Raw genomic sequence first — 12,635 nt, 5'->3', positions numbered from 1 at the left:
CTTGTGCATTATCTGCCTCTCCACTGCTTTTTCCCATCATCTTGAAATCCAGATTTCTGTCCTAAATAAATTAATTTCAGTTCTAAGATCATGAAAGATAGTTTCATTGTTGCTTCTCGTTTTGTGCCTTATTCCCCATCTACTTCTTTTGTCTAGTGAAAATCGACTAAGGTTTTAATCCTCTGTTAAGTGGCAACCTTCTTGTGATGTTTGATTTAAATTTGAAGCAGAAATGTCCATCAGCAGATGAATGGATAAGAAAGCTGTGGTACATATACACAATGGAGTATTACTCAGCCGTTAAAAAGAATTCATTTGAATCAGTTCTGATGAGATGGATGAAACTGGAGCCGATTATACAGAGTGAAGTAAGCCAGAAAGAAAAACACCAATACAGTATACTAACACATATATATGGAATTTAGGAAGATGGCAATGACAACCCTGTATGCAAGACAGGAAAAAAGACACAGATGTGTATAACGGACTTTTTGGACTCAGAGGGAGAGGGAGAGGGTGGGATGATTTGCGAGAATGGCATTCTAACATGTATACTATCATGTAAGAATTGAATCACCAGTCTATGTCTGACGCAGGATGCAGCATGCTTGGGGCTGGTGCATGGGGATGACCCAGAGAGATGTTATGGGGAGGGAGGTGGGAGGGGGTTCATGTTTGGGAGCGCATGTAAGAATTAAAGATTTTAAAATTTAAAAATAAAAAAAATAAAATAAATAAACCTCAAAAAAAATAAATAAATTTAAAAAAAAAAAAAAAAGAATTTACCTCTGCAGTTTTTTAAAATTCTGCTTGCTTCTTACACAGTGCAATTCTGAATGGCTGTTGATAACATCCTTTAATTTCTGTCATTCCCAACTCTAAGAGTGGGAAAACTTAGGTGAAACAGACGCATTTAGAGAGAAGATAGCCTTTCAGACTGATCAAGCAGACTGGAGACATAGCTTTGGATATGCAGCTAGTGAAGTGGCTAATATATTTCTTTAGCATGGCACATTTTCTCAAAGGGTCACTGACAAAGCTGGACACACGCAATGCTTTTGTGAGGTAGAGTTGCCATTGCAAACTTGACACAAACAGTTGGCTAATATATTCTCCTTTATACCAGGAAGCTGGATCTAAAAGAGAGAGTGCCCTGAAAGGGCTGGCCCAAGCATACTCTTTTCCTTCTTCTAACCCCCCCCCCAAAATATATATATATATATGTGTGTGTGTGTGTGTGTGTGTGTGTGTGTGTGTGTGTGTGTGTGTGTGCCCTTGTATTTATTTAGGAAATAAAAGGAAGTAAATAATTTGGAATTCAGCCCTAATGTTCTGCATCAGTGATATGATCTCTGAGGATCATTTTAGAATTTTAGAATTAAAGAGACTTTAGAATTAGAGAGATCTGTGATCAACCTCCTCCAAGATCTACAGCTTGAAATATGGTAGTCTTGCAGCCACTAAGAGAGCCTAGTGTAGTCCAGAATACCTGAAGAGGTCATGCAAGACAATTCCTATCTCTCCAACCATTTCATGAGAAATAGAACTTACTTTGGCAGGCTTTCATTGTTGGAAGCCTATATTCAAGCTTTCATATGCCTTTGCTGAAAGATATAGCTAGGCTATCATGGTTTATGGGTTTCCCTCATGGCTCGAGGCAAAGAATCTGCCTGCCAATGCAGAAGCCATAGGGAATGCAGGTTAGAACCTTGGTTGGGGAAGATCCCTTGGAGAAGAAAATGGCAACCCACTCCAATATTCTTGTCTTGTAAATCCCATGGGCAGAGGAGCCTGTCTTGCTACAGTCCATGGGGTCACACAGAGTCAGATAAGACTTAAGGACTAAACAGCAACATCTTGGTTTACATAAGAATACAAAAGTGCTTCTGCACTGCTGACTCTTGTTGAATTGTGTCTTTTACAACTGGTCAGGAACTGTGGTCTGAAGTTTGTCTGGTTTACTCACCACATCACCACAAGCTAGATAATACACACATACCACACAATTTATCACAGGGACTGATCATCCTAGAACTTTCTAAATATTATGACTGTGAAACTGTAGATGCTCGTGGTATGTCATGTGCTTCAGTGCTTTGAAGACTCACTGGTAGAGGGGGCAGGTGGGATGTGAGAGAGTAAGAGCAGCTTAGTGATGAGAGTATCTTGAATAGCATATTGGACATCTGAAGTTATTTCACCAAACTTTTTGTGGTGAGGTCCATACTAAAAAAAATACACAAGGTACTTCCCTGGCAGTCTAGTGGATAAGAACCCACCTGCCAATGCAGGGGACACGGGCTTGATCCCTGGTCTGGGAAGATTCCACATGCCTTAAAGTAGTTCAGCCAGTGGACACAAATACTGAGCCTGAGCTCTAGAGCCCAAAACCCACAATTACTGAAGCTTGTGGGTCAAGAGCCCTGGGCTCTTCAACAAGAGAAATCACTGCAATGTGAAGCCCATGCACAGTAACAAAGAGTAGCCCTTGCTTGCCACAACTAGAGAAAGCCCAGGCACAGCAACAAAGGCCTGGAACTAACAAATATAAATAAATAACAAATTTAAAAAGCAAAACAAACAAACAAAAAACCAGTACAAAAGCACAAAGTGCAATGAACTGAATGTTTGTGTTTCTCCAAATACATATGTTGAACCCTAATACAAATGTCATGATATTCGAACATGGGATTTAGTGTGTGTGTAGGAGGGGGTGATTAGGTCTTGAGGATGGACCCCTCGTGAGTGGGATTATTGTCCTTATAAAACAGACTTTAGTGAGTTATAAACCACTTTCCATGCTTTCTATAAACCAGGACATCGGCCCTAATCAGCCAACACCTTGATCTCGTACCCCCTAGCCTTCAGAATTCGAGAAAAAGTTATCTATTGTTTTTAAGTAATTGGGTCTCTGGCGTTCTGTTATTGCAGCTCAAACAAACTAATACATATAGTGAGTGAAAGCCCTGCCCTTATAGAATTTATAGCCAAGTGGGAAAAGGCAACATTTTAAAAATCTTTCTCTTTTTGAATAATGTCAAGTGCATGAAGGAAATGTAAAGTCAAATGACAGAAACTGAAAGACACTAATTTCATGTGTAATTCAGAAAAAGCCACTCTGAAAATTTACTTTTTAGGTTGATATGTGAATGGAGGTCCGTCAGTCGATGTTAGAGAGAGCTGCTTTACTTCAGAAGAACTCTCCTAGAGGTACGAGGTACAGTTCAAGGATGCAGTTATGAAAGGGATGTAAGCCAGGTACCAGTTACCTTAGTAGACTTGTTTCAATAGTTAATGGTCATAAAACTCCAATTATTCTTAACTGAGCTATAAATTGCTCCAAAGATCTGTGGAGAGACAGAATTAAGAGAGAAAGAATTAAGAGTAGGACAATCAGACAATATGTGGTCCAGAACAGGAATGTGTAAAATCAGAAGCTTTGGAATAACCTTGAGTTTAGAATATGAATGTAGAAGACATTATCAGAATAAGTACTTGAGAGACATGTGCTTAAAGAGAGTTAAAAAATATATGGTATAGGCACCTTGATAGATTTTTAAAAAATCTTCTGGATATATCACACTTTAATTATTGCTATGGATTCCATAGATGTTAGGTCAAAGCTTTTCAATCCTTAGTTTTATATTTCAGGCAAAATTTTCCTTCAGAAAAGTACCCCCCCCCAAGTACAGCAGTGTGAGATGTGGGGACTTTTAAAATGTTATTGTAGAAATGATAATATTGAGATTTCAGTCATAAAGATGATTGCAAGAGTAGTAGAAAATCTAAGTCTCTTGAGGTAAGAGAATATTCCTAAAAATATTTGTCTTAGTACAGAATTTTTATGAAGTAAATGTATTGATTGTGTATATAAACTTTGGCAGAGTTTTCCAATGTAAATTTAAAGTGATAGGAAAAGCAAAGATCTATTAAGTAAACCCACAAAGGAACTGAGTTGAAATGATTCTATTGTTTTGGTGGCAAAATTGTTGAGAAACTCTCAGCAGCTAAAATATAACACACGTTTTATGTTTTTGAGGCATGCAGTGTTAGTCACTCAGTCATGTCAGACTCTGCGAGCCCATGGATTGTAGCCCTCTAGTCTCCTCTGCCCATGGAATTCTCCAGGCAAGAATAGTGGAGTGGGTAGCCATTTCCTCTCCATGGGATCCTGACCCAGGAAACAAACCCAAGTCTCCTGCATTGCAGGCAAATTCTTTACCATCTGGGCAACGAGGGAAGCCTCTCTCATGTTTTATTTTTACACTTTTTTATATAACTTAACAGTTGACAGACTACATTACTGGTGATTGTCAAATTTATTGGAAAAGTTCTTGAGAAAATAACTTATCCTTTCCTTGACCTATTAGAAGCCATCAACTCAGAGAACAAATCTAATTCTGCTTACATAGAAAGTAAAAAGGGAACAGACCTTCAATGTCACAGGTTTTATTTGTGTGTTGTTTTGTTTTGTTTGATAAAAGAGATATGAGACACAAGGAAAGGGATACATTTTCTGAGGTTGATTTCACTTCTTGTTATTGGTGGATAATGAAATCTGAGAACTCCAAGCAATTAAAATTATCAGGTGGAAGAAACATGACTTTATAGCATAGTGTGATTATAAAGAGAGGAAATTAAGAACAGTAATAAAATCTTGGGTATCATTTTAGGGACAGAATTTTCCACCTCTCATAAGTTTTAGAATGAATGAAAACACTTTGTGACCCAGGAATTGGCATAGAAGTCAGCACCTCAGTAGTTCTTGCTGTTTAAGAGTATTTACCGTCTCCAAATTCTTATCTCCAGGCCTTAAGGAGTTGAGAAAAGGAACTAATCTGATCTTCATGGTCCTTTTGCAGGATGGGATTGATGAAAAATAGCTAGGACTTGCTGTATGTTAGAATGAATAGTACCAGTTATGCTTGTTAGAAAATGTTCGTGTTCAGGAAGCAATTTCACATATACAATAAGAAAAGTGTACAAATATATTTACATATTGTATATTTACATGCACTTACACAGTCACAGAACCTATCTTCATTATTCACATTCTGTAATAGCAAATCCTGTTACTCACTAAAAGTGACTTGTGTCCCCAAACAAAGTGCTGTCTCTAATTGAATCTGTTCTTCCAGGTGCGGGTTTTCTTCTAGAGCAAATGACAGTCTCTGGAAACTACATCTGTCAAAAATAATTTAAAAAATTTCTTAGCAAATATCACCAGAAACTCTTCTTTCAGCTGACAAAGATAGCAAAAGACCTTCATTACTTTAACTCAGAACTATAATACATCATCGGTTTTCTATCATAAACAATTTCTCAGGGACTTTGAGAATTTTTCAAGAGATCATGTTGGTCCATTACATTGATGAAATTAAGTATCTCTGATTTGATGAATAGTAGGAGTTGCATACAACTTAGATAAACAGTAAGACAATAAAGTTCCAGAGTGTAAGATAAATTCCAATAATACTTGAGGGTCTAACATCTCATTTAATTTCTTTGGGGTCAGTGGTTTGAAAGAGTTGAGATACACTCATTAAATAATAAAGAAAAGGTACCTCTAACTTAGACACCTTACTACTATGAAATACGGGAAATGTTCAATGACGCATTTGGACTTAGGGGTTTCATTTATGATACTTGATAGCTCCATTCATGTGTTAAATAGAAAATAAGGCTGCCAAATGTGAGTGAAGTAAATGAAGTCACTCACTCAGTCGTGTCTGACTGTTTACAACCCCATGGACTGTAGTCTACCAGGCTCCTCTGTTCACGGGATTCTCCAGGCAAGGGTACTGGAGTGGGTTGCCATTTCCTTCTCTAGGGAATCTTCCCAACCCAGGGATTGAACCTGAGTCTCCCACATTGCAGGGAGACGCTTTACCATCTGAGCTACCAGGGAAGCCAACGTGAGTGAAACCCAGGGCAAAAAAGTTTCTCCTATGGACCCAGTTACCCTGCAAGATATCTGACCCACCAGATCTAATATCTCTTGTGGAATCCAATACATTATATAAATTATGATAAGCTAGGAAAATCACAAACCCTGGTGGCTCAGTGGTAAAGTATCCACTTGCAATCCAAGAGATGCAGGAGACAGGGGTTCGATTCCTGGATAGGGAAGATTCCCTGGAGAGGGAATGGCAACCCACCTCAGTATTCTTGCCTAGAAAATCCCATGGACAGAGGATCCTGGCAAGCTACAGTCCATAGGGTCATGAAGAGTCATTCACAACTGAGCACACAACTGACCTGATCTCACTAGGAAAACCACAATAGAGACCCCTAAAGTTGCCAAAGAATATCATGCCCTATTTTGCAGGCAATTATTCTTCAGAGAAGCTGGACCTGGCTTACCAGTGGATTCTGTTAGGTACTGAATACCTCAGGATGGTGACCAAGTGACCAAATGGCCTCATCTCTTCATGACAAATATCATCTTTGATGTTATACGATCTAAATTATTGTTAATCTGGTATGATCATTAGCACTTCCTCCTTAAGTGGAAGGCTTATTTGGATTAAAATTAGGTAGATCCTAAAAGTAGCTGCTTTGTCATGTGGGCAAATTTCATGATTACCCCGTGTCCTCATGAGGATTTCCTCATAACGAAACCAATCCAAGTCTGGTTTACAGACATTCTTACAAGAGTCTAACTCTTCTTGAAAATGAGAAGCTGCAGGTCATCATAGACACAACCTACAGGACAGTGGGGAGAGCAAAATTTCTCACATTTGCCAAAATTTCAGCATGGAGTTGGCAATTAGAATAGAAAGAGAAATGGCCAAAGATAGAAATCTACACAAATTGTATGTTATTTCTACACATAACACTTTTTAGTGTTATCTTCCCCTGGAAAATGCTTATGAACTTTGCTGTTTTCTTTTTCAAGGATTCAAGGGCATAGTACTAATCTCTTGGTGTTTGATGTAATCTTCCTACAGGGTGGGGCTTTGTAAATATAGCTTATCCTTGCTATGTTTCAAAGAACTACAGATGGTTCCCAAGTTACAACTGTTCTGTTTAAGTGTTTTTGACTTTATGATGGTATGAAAGCAATACAGTCAGTGGAATCCCTACTTTGAATTTTGATCTTTCCCCAGCCTAGAGACATCTAGTACTCTCTTTTGTGAAGCTAAGCTGTGGCAGGTGCAGCTCCCAGTCAGTCACATGGTCATGGGGGTAAAAATCAATACACTTACAGCTATTCTGGCCCCAGACTTCCATTCTGTTTTTGCACTTTCAGTATGGTATTTAATAAATTACATGGGCTGTTCAGCACTTTATTATAAAATAGGCTTATTATAGAGGATTTTGCCCAACTGTAGACTAATGTAAGTGTTCTGAGCACTTTTAGAGTAGGGTAGGCTATGCTATAAGGTATAGTAAGGTAGGTAAAGCAGGTATATTCAATTTATTTTTTACTTCTGATATTTTCAGCTTTTGACAAATTTATTGAGATGTAACTCCATCATAGGTAAAGGAAGATCTATATAGCATACCTGAGCCGACAGAGGGAAAAATAGTGTTAGGAGTGTCTAAAGGCCCGATGTGCTGTAAAATAAGGTAGGGATGATTTGCCTCTACTGAATATACTTGCAACACTAGCAGCAATTGATGCAATAAAAATGTGGAAAAGTAACATCATTCATTAATTTCATACATCCTTATGAGTACCTGCACTCATGCGGTTTTATTCATTCTAGCCACAAACTTTTACCAGAAATAGAAAGCTTGTATAATTTTTCAGTTCAATGTAATAAAATGTAAATTATTAATATTATTGATATATTATTAATTTATTGGGTATACAGCTGATAATATAATCCATGCATCCTATATATCCTTTGTAATTAGCACTGAGTGGATATTTTCTAGAAAAAGATAATTTAAAGTTTTTTATGAGATATAGAATAGCTATCCTCCTGGAAAACAGAACCTTTTAAAGTATTTTATACTTGCTAAAATGTTTATTCAATACGTCATTCAAAACAAAAAACGCTGCAAGCATGGAACAATTCACATAGATTATTTTCCTTTTATTTTCAAGCTTTTTATTTTGTATTGGGGTATCACACAATGTTGTGACAGTTTTGGGTGAAGGCTAAAGAGATTAATTCTTAACACATATTTATATGTGTCCTACTAGAATAATTCATTTTTTTTAAAAAGGAAGAAACATAAGACTATAAAAGAATTATAAGCCAAATATATGTGTGCATACACACATGCATTTAAAAAAATAGCTGAAAAGTAGAGCAAGTTATGCAAGTCATATATATATGTCTCTATATAGCTTTTTGTACCTCTATATAATTATGCAATTATGAATTATGTACATGTGTATGTATTTATTAAAAATAAAAAGTATGTTTTATAATGAAATGGAGTTTTAGTAGCCATCAAAGTTCTGTATAGTAATAGCTATGGTTTTTCCAATGGTCATGTTGGGATATTAGAGGTGGGCCATAAACAAGGCTGAGCACCAAAGAATTGATATTTTCCAATTGTGGTGCTGTAGAAGACCCTTGCGATTCCCTTGGACAGCATGGAGATCAAACGAGTCCATCCTAAAGGAAATCAACCCTGAGTACTCATTAGAAGGACCGATCCTGAAGCTGAAGCTCCAATACTTTTGCCACTTGATGCAAAGAGCAGACTCAATGGAAAAGACCTTGATGCTGGGAAAGATTTAGATCAAAAGGAGAAAGGAGCAGCAGAGGATGAGATAGTAAGATAGCATCATTGACTCAAGGGATGTGAATCTGAGCAAACTCTAGGAGACAGTGGAGGACAGAAAATTGTGGCATGCATCACTGACTCGATGGATGCAAGTCTGAATGAGCTCCGGGAGTTGGTAATGGACAGGGAGGCCTGGCGTGCTGCGATTCATGGGGTCGCAAAGAGTCGGACATGACTGAGCAACTGAACTGAACTGAACTGAACTGACAGTCAGTCTGTGGGGTCACAAAAAGTCATACATGACTTAGCAACTGAACAACAACAAATCACTGCATACACATTAGCTGCTCAATTGAAATTTTTAAAAACATGTTTAATGGTATTGTATAAGACAAGAAATTATAGCAAACATAAGAGGGTCACAATATTTTTTATCATTTATTGTGTATTTTTTCTTGGTTCAAATTGTACACTAGTCTCATTCAACAGAGATTCAGAGACAACATAATCACATACAAATCGCTTACTGTGAACCATAGGATGCCTGCACTCCCTGCATACATAATAGTCATCCCCACTTTGCAAACTTAATCATTTCATCAGCATGGACACTTTTTAAATTACCTGTTTACACTAGTGGCTATTGAGCTACAAAGGGCACATTCTGTTAAGGTGACCCTAAATCCTCACAGCCAAAGAAGGAAAATTCAGTGCAAAATGGCACAGGTGGGGACTGATGAATGCTTGACCAGACACCCTGTGAACATCTGCATCATGATGTTACTTATTAGACAGACTCCCAAGACATCAATAATAATGCTAATAATAGCACTGACCTGTACAGAACTCTGTCTTTTCCAAGTTGGTATCACACATTTTATAAATGATGGCTCGATTCATGCTGATCTAAAGTTGGAGAGCTATATCTTGATAATTAATCTATGCTTATCTGTTCTATCTTCCTCTTGCTCTCCCTGCAGCCCCTTCCCTGGTATCTTCCAGTCTTAAGCTGCACTCCTATGCCAGATCTAAGATGCAAAGAAAGAAACAGCCAACTGAACTTATAAGAGAGAAATATTTGTTTACTAGCTAAAATATGTTTCTTCCCTGACACTAGATACGAATTAGCTTGGGCAAAGAAGAGTTATTTGTTGAGTGAATCAAACTGGACAGAAGAGATCCAGTGTGTCTGGAAGCTGTTTGGGAATTGGTAGAGGAACTCTTTTCTATCCATGGTCTCCATTTTGCCAGAGGCCAGGTTTCCAGCTGCCAGCTGTCTGGTAGATCCCAACAGACAGCCTCCTTCATAACAGTCTTGCACTGTGGCAATATCATACCCTCCCTCACAGTAAGTGATGCCGTGAAAAACATGGGTAGGGCTGCTGATCTAAAAGGAACTGGAAGAAATGTTCTCCAATTTTTTTTTAAGAACACAGATTTATGGAATGAAATAAGAATGAAAAATAGTAAATATAAATACAGAAATCAATGAGTTAGGAAAGGAAAATATATGATAGTTGAGAACTAAATATCTGGGCCATTTGAAAAATACAAATGAGATAAATTTTATCTAATTTAATCATGAAAAGACAGAGTCCTAACACACAAATTTAGAAAATGTCCAGAGGAAAATAGCCACAGAACTGAATAATTTTTTAGTACAAATTATTACTTTTACTAGCTAGTACCATTAAGAACATGGATTGAATATTATTATGTTCACTAAGAGCTGCTCAGTCACTCAGTTGTGTCTGATTCTTTGAGACCCCTATGAACTGAAGTCTGTCAGACTCCTCTATCCATGGAATTTTCCCGGCAAAAATCCTGGAGTGAGGTGTCATTTCCTTCTCCAGGCAAGCAGACTGGCGTGGGTTGCCATGCCTTCCTCCACGGGATCTTTCCAACAGAGGGATTGAACGCAGGCGTCCCACATTGCAGGTGGATTCTTTACTGTCTGAGCTACCAGGGAAGCCCATGAAACTAGAGTAGGTAGCTTATCTTTTCTCTAGGGCATCTTCCCAACCCAGAGTCTTGTGCATTTCAGGTAGAATTCTTTACCAGCTGGGTTACCAAGGAAGCCCTTCAAAGAGCCTAGTGTAATCCAATAATTGTCTTTCTTAACTGGTTTTTTCCATGTTATACACTCTTCTTTGTTCTCTGTAGGTGGGTAGTGATTTTTTGGCTTGTCAATTCTTTTTTGAGAAGCTATTATAATCCTAGAGTTTATAAAAATATTCTTTAACATGTTTCTGTTACACAGGCTTTGCACTGAGATTTTGGTTACTAGTTACTTTGTAATGAAGAACATCTATTACAATTTAAAAATCTCTACAGTTTCTGAGCCAACTGTTTCTCTCATTTTTTCCTCCAGTGCATGAGAAGCTATACTGCCAGACAAAATGGCTTAGGTTACTTGTAAAACAATCTAGATATACCGACCTGGCTCAAGTGATAAAAGCACACCTTAAAGATAGGTTGTGCAAAGCTGACTTTAAAGAAGTGTCATCTTAAAAAATGAATGGCATCAGAATTTATGAAAATTAAGTAAAAACAGCCTTCTATCAATTTGAATTGAGAGTCCTTGACATTGCTGGCATTTGTTTGCAAGTGAATTCTAGCAGGCTTGACATTTTCACAGTTTAATGTAAAATATACTTCCCAATGGTAAAGTAATTATAAAAATTTCCATACACAATTATTCCTGAGAGCAAATTGGAAGTCATATCTGGTTGGGGTACATCAATAATTGATGGCCTAAGAACTTCACTGAACCATGTGATGGCTGGTTGCATAAGACACTGCAAATTACTCCTGGAGAATAATAAGGATATGCTCAGGATAGAAATATTTACAATTGGCAAAAGGGCAGTTTATATCACTACAGAGGCAGCACACTAAATAATTATATGCACAGTTGTATTTTCCCGATGTTCAATAGTACTATTGTCTATTGGGACTCTTTACAAAGTGTATAACTTTAATCATGTCATCCAAATTTGGTAAAGAGTCTTTTAAAAAGTTATTTTTTACGAAGAGGTAAAACATTAAAACATTTACATGCTTCAAAATAAGTGCAACATAAAAAATAAAAAATGAAAGCTCTGTCTCCTGTGTTTCTATTTACTTCATACCTGTACCCTGAATCCTGGAGGGAAGAATTTTTTAGTGGAGGAATTTCCTTCCAATGTTTGTTTATATAAACACACTGTTTTTTCCCTTCTTTCACTATCAGTGTGCTATACACATGACTCCATACCACATTTTTCCAACTGTAGCAATATATGCTATAAAAATTTCTGTATGAGTATCAAGATCTCTATCTTTTTGGTATAACTGCTAAGTATTCCCAAAAGTGTTTTGTGGCTCAGCTAGTAAAGAATCTGGCTGCAATGCAGGAGACCTAGGTTCGATCCCTGGATTGGGAAGATCCCCTGGAGAAGGGAATGGCAACCCACTCCAGTATTCTTGCCTGGAGAATCCTGTGGCCCAAGGAACCTGGTGGGCTACAGTTCATTGGGTTGCAAGGAGTTGGACATGACTGAGTGACTAACAACCAAGGATGACAAAAACATGCAGTAGAATATTTTAAAAGATCTCTAAAGATAAACATTTTGATATTTTCATTTTTAAAAGCAAATAATCCTACCATAAGTAATGACGTATAAATAATTTTGTGAGTACATAAATATAAACCTAGTATAATTTTCAGAAGAAAAATTGCAGAGTGAGAGAGAAACTTTAATCACGGTGTTGTGTTCTCAGTTCTGTCTGACTCTTTGTAACCCCGTGGACTGCAGCTTACCAGGCTCCTCTGTCCATGGCGTTCTCCAGGCAAGAATACTGGAGTGGGTTGCCATGCTCTCCTCCAGAGAATCTTCCTAACCCCAGGATTGAACCCAGGTCTCCCGCATTGCAGGCTGATTCTTTACCATTTGAGCCACCAGGGA

The sequence above is a fragment of the Ovis aries genome, chromosome 10 (assembly GCF_016772045.2).
Source record: "Ovis aries strain OAR_USU_Benz2616 breed Rambouillet chromosome 10, ARS-UI_Ramb_v3.0, whole genome shotgun sequence".
Taxonomy (NCBI): Eukaryota; Metazoa; Chordata; class Mammalia; order Artiodactyla; family Bovidae; genus Ovis; species Ovis aries.
This window is presented reverse-complemented; position numbering follows the sequence as displayed.